Source organism: Palaemon carinicauda, chromosome 41 (assembly GCF_036898095.1).
Source record: "Palaemon carinicauda isolate YSFRI2023 chromosome 41, ASM3689809v2, whole genome shotgun sequence".
NCBI lineage: Eukaryota > Metazoa > Arthropoda > Malacostraca > Decapoda > Palaemonidae > Palaemon > Palaemon carinicauda.
This window is the reverse complement of record NC_090765.1, coordinates 52,459,941-52,464,940: the sequence shown is the minus strand read 5'-3', so window position 1 is coordinate 52,464,940 and position 5,000 is coordinate 52,459,941.

The following is a 5,000-nucleotide window of genomic DNA, read 5'->3' as shown; positions in this document are numbered from 1 at the left end:
CGAGTATTCCCTCGCCCACAAGCAGGAAAAGTTAACTAGGGAAGTATCTGTAAACAATAAGAAATTTTTCAGTGGTGGTTGGAGAAGGAATAACCAGAACAGACAACAAGAGTCGGAGAAACCCGATTTTGACAGAAATAAGAATAATAGGAAAAGTGATAATGATAATGAAACTAGTAGCAATTTAAATAATGGTAATTCTCGCAGTTATGTTAATGCTAGTAGGACTGTAGGGAACAGTAAGGCTTCGGGATCAGGAATAGTCTGTTTTTGGTGTAACAGAAGAGGTCATGTCGAGTCGCAGTGTTTCTCGAGAAAGAAATATTTCGAAAGAAACCCGAAACCTGTTAACGTTGTAACTGCAGCTGAACCGCCAAAGGAAGACGAATCTAGATGACTTAGATTTCGTAAGTACATAACTGACGGATCTATTTTTACGGATACGACTAAACGGATTGGGACAAACGTTAAAGTATTGAGAGATACTGGGGCCGCTCAGTCATTAATTTTACGAGGGTCTGTCCCAGATGGATATGTATATAAGAATGATGAGTATGTCGTATTGGGAGGTTTCCCGAACACAGTGAATTCATACCCATTAGAATTTTTTTTTCTTAATACTAATTATTTTTCAGGTGAGGTAAAGTTGGCTGTTGTTGATAGTTTGCCAATTCCCAAGATAGATGTAATTTTTGCTAACGATTTATCCATTACAGATGAATCTTGTATTTTTCCAATTCTGTCTGTGGTCGAAGTAGGACACAACCACTGTCCTATAAATGATATTTTAAAACCTATCTCTGTGATAACGAGGTCAAAGGCAAAAGAGGTTGACCTGGCCGAGGTCGAGTTGGATTTGGATGTGATTGATGGACATAAGACTGACTTTGTGACAAATGGTATACTTAATTTTCGAGACGTGGTGTGGGATTCCAAGGCTTTTAGGAAAGCCCAGACTGTTGAATTTAATGAAGCAATTAGTAGTGATATTAGTGATTTATCTAAGCCAGTATTCTGTAAAGAGAAAGGGTTGCTTTACAGGGTTAGTAGGTCAGCTGTTGCACCTGCTGACCAGGTAGAAGTTTCTCGTCAGTTGGTAGTTCCTAATGAGTATAGGAACAAAATTTTGTTTTTGGCTCATGAAAATAATCTTGCTGGGCATTTTGGGGTCAGAAAAACTTTTCAGAAGGTCGCACAACATTTTTATTGGCCCCGAATGCGCAGAGATATAAAGCAATATGTACTTTCTTGCAAAGTGTGTCAGTTGGTGGGGAAGCCCAACCAAAAGATACGTAAAGCCCCACTCATTCCCATACCTTCAGTTGGGGAGCCTTTTGGGGAGGTGGTGATCGATGTCGTTGGTCCTCTCCCGCGGACGCGCGGTGGTAATGAATATTTATTAACAATTGTGGATCGGATGTCTCGCTTCCCGGAGGCTATTCCCATGAGGAGTATTCGGAGTGAAAAGATCGTTGATAATTTAATTGGCTTCTTTACTAAGTTTGGTATACCTCACACTTTGCAATCTGATTGTGCTACTAATTTCACAAGCAAGTATTTTAAGAATAAAATGTCTGAATTAGGGGTAAAACACATTACCTCTTCCCCATATCACCCCGAGAGTCAGGGCCAGGTGGAACGGTTCCACCAGACCCTAAAGTCTATTTTGAGAAAGTTTTGCATGGAGTCAGGAAGAGAGTGGGATAAGGAGGTCCCGTATGCCTTATTTGCCATTCGTTCCGTTCCTAATGAGGCTTTGGGATACTCCCCTTTCGAGCTTATTTTCGGGCATTGTGTGCATGGGCCCTTGGAAGTTATACGTGAACATTTGGAGGGGGAGACTCCTGAGATAAACATTCTTGATTATTTGTCAGGACTTCAAGAGAAATTGAGAAAGGCTTGGGAGTTTGCTAAAGAGAATTTAGCTGAAAGCCAGGAGGTGATGAAAAACAAATACGATGTTGGGACTCAAAAAAGGGTGTTTAAACCTGGTGATAGTGTTTTAGTTTTATTGCCCTTCCCAGGAAATCCTCTGAGGGCGCAGTTTTCAGGGCCCTGGAAGGTTCTAAAGAAATATAATGATGTGAATTATTTGATAGAGACCCCAGGTAAAAGGAGAAAAACTCGAGTATGTCATATTAATATGCTTAAACCTTATGTAAGTAGAGATGTAGAATTAGTTGAAAATGTAGACGTGGATCCCGTCACCTTAGTCAATGTAGAAGTAGACACAGAAGTAGATACGGTAGAAGCAGTAGTTAATAATAAATTATCTGTTACACCTGATGCATTGAACAGCAATTCTGAAATATTGAATAATTTACAAATTAAATTTCAGCATTTGGATCACGACAGGTCTGTATCATTAATTACCCTGATTAATGAATACAGAGATGTTTTTAAAGACACTCCAGGTAGGACTACGGTTCTAGAACATGATGTGGATGTGGGGGATTCTAAACCTATTAAACAATGCCCCTACCGACTTAACCCAGTAAAGAGAGAGATTGTGAGAGAGGAGGTGCGATATATGTTGGATAATGATTTAATTGTACCCAGCAGTAGTCCGTGGAGTTCGCCTGTGGTATTAGTTAAAAAGGAAGGCGGACAACACCGTCTATGCTTCGATTATAGAAAGATAAATGTTGTAACCAGAACAGATTCCTTTCCTCTACCCAGGGTGGAAGATTGTATTGATCGTGTTGGGTCTGCCAAATTTTTGACAAAATTAGATCTTTTAAAAGGCTATTGGCAGGTCGGTCTTTCACCCCGGGCGAGACAGATTTCAGCCTTTGTGACAGGTGACGGCCTTTTCGAATGCAAGGTAATGCCATTCGGAATGAAAAATGCGGCTGCTACCTTCCAAAGGTTGATGAATTACATAACACAGAATTTGGAGGGTTGCGTTGTCTACATAGATGACCTTATCATTTATAGTGATGATTGGAAGACTCATCTTAAAAGATTGAGAGCTTTGTTTCAGGTTTTGCGGAAGGCTGGCCTCGTGGTAAATCTGAAAAAGAGCGATTTCGCTCAGGCAAAAGTAATTTACCTCGGCCATGAGGTGGGCCTGGGTAAGGTCGCCCCTAAGAAGGCCAATGTGGAGGCAGTTGCAGATTTTCCCGTACCTCTTAATAAAAGGGGCGTTAGGCGTTTCCTAGGTATGGTCGGATATTATCGTAAATTTATTTGCAATTTTTCTGACATAGCTAACCCTCTTACAAACCTGTTAAAGAAAGGTGTTAAATTTAACTGGTCTGCTGATTGTCAGGGGGCTTTCGAAAGACTGAAAGCCACCTTGATTAGTTACCCATTGTTACGCTCCCCGGATTTTAAATTGCCTTTCAGGTTAGGTACCGATGCCAGCGACTTGGGACTCGGTGCTGTTCTATTACAAGAGGATGACAAGGGAACTCTACACCCTGTTGCTTACTTCTCCAAGAAATTGTCGACAGCAGAAAGAAAATATTCTACAATAGAAAAGGAGGCATTGTGTCTAATAAAGGCATTGACCCATTTTGATGTTTATTTAAGTAATTCTAAGTATCCTATTGTAGTTTATACTGACCACAACCCCTTAGTCTTTATCCAACGTTTCAAAGATAAAAATATGCGAATTCTTAGGTGGAGTTTGACTCTCCAAGAGTATGATCTCGAGATACGGCATATACCAGGTAGGGATAATGTAATTCCCGACGTTTTGTCTAGGACCTTTACAATAGAATGAATTGTCTGCAATAATAATCATGCATTATTTTTTTTCTAGGTTTCCACTAATGTATCTTACTATGTCAAGTAATTTTATTTGATTTTTTTTGAAAAAAATTTTCTTTTAGAAATTTTTTTTTTCTTTGGTGGGGAGGTGTAATGGAATTAACGTATTTAATTCATTTTTTTCTATTTTTGCTGTGCATTTGATTTTTGCACTTTAAAGTAAATTTTTGCTTGTTTTTGTCCAGTTTTGTCCAGTTTTGTTTATATGTCTTTTGAAGGCTGGACTTGGGGATGTTTTCCTCCCCTCAAAGGGTAATTGTAGTTTTAAATTGATACGTCACCCATGTAAGTGTTTTTATCTTTTCATGTTGATGATCTTTCGGCTGTTCATCGCCTGTTTTGTTTTCGTCCCCGCTGGTGATGTGGGGCCCTTTGGAGGGAAAAGACGACAGTTAGCGACTCGGCTCCTTATAGAGAGGTTTTCAGCTCCCATATTTCCTGACGGCTTGTGGCAAGTTTTGTGAAGTATTCTGAAGACGTCCTCGATGTTTGTGCAGCTGGTGGCATTTTGGAGGTGTTCCTTGCCATCCTCTATGAATTATATTTGTACTGACGTCTCTTCAGTTCGTGTGATGCCCTGCCTTACATTTCGTACTTTTGGATGCGAGCTTCATCCATCGTTGCCCGTGCCCTCAGCTTGCTGAACCTCTGGAGTCGTCAAGGGGCCTCCCAGTGGCGGAGAAAGGGTAAGATCCGAGACCCTGTGTGTTATACTGTGACCAATCCAACCCATAGACGACGTATGTTGAGTGTCTCCTACTTGGTGGTATTGCTGACATTTACAGTTGGAGATAAAACTATGTGACGTGTTGCTGAGGGAATGGTATTTGTAGAAGAGTTAATTGATATTTGCTGGGTGACGTTTATTTTTCGGTTTTCACAATGTATGTTTATTGCCATTTAACTGTGTTATTCAATTAGGTTTAAGGATATTTTCTTACTTTGTCTCCTTCTATCACAACGACCCGGGCATATGTGGTTTCTATCTCTACCTAGTAACTTTTTCTTTTACTTTAGTATGCTAGTTAGCTAGGTGAATGTGTCTGAGGAATTGTAATAACCAGTTTGTTTTTCTTCCCTAAAGTTCAGTTTTCAAGGGATTTCTTTGTAATTTTAAGTTATCAATTGTAATAAATAATTTAAGTGTTTGTTTTGTCTCTGTATCCTTCTCTTTGAGGAAGTTCCTTGGATTGTTTTTGTTCTGGTACGAGTCCTACTCATTATCA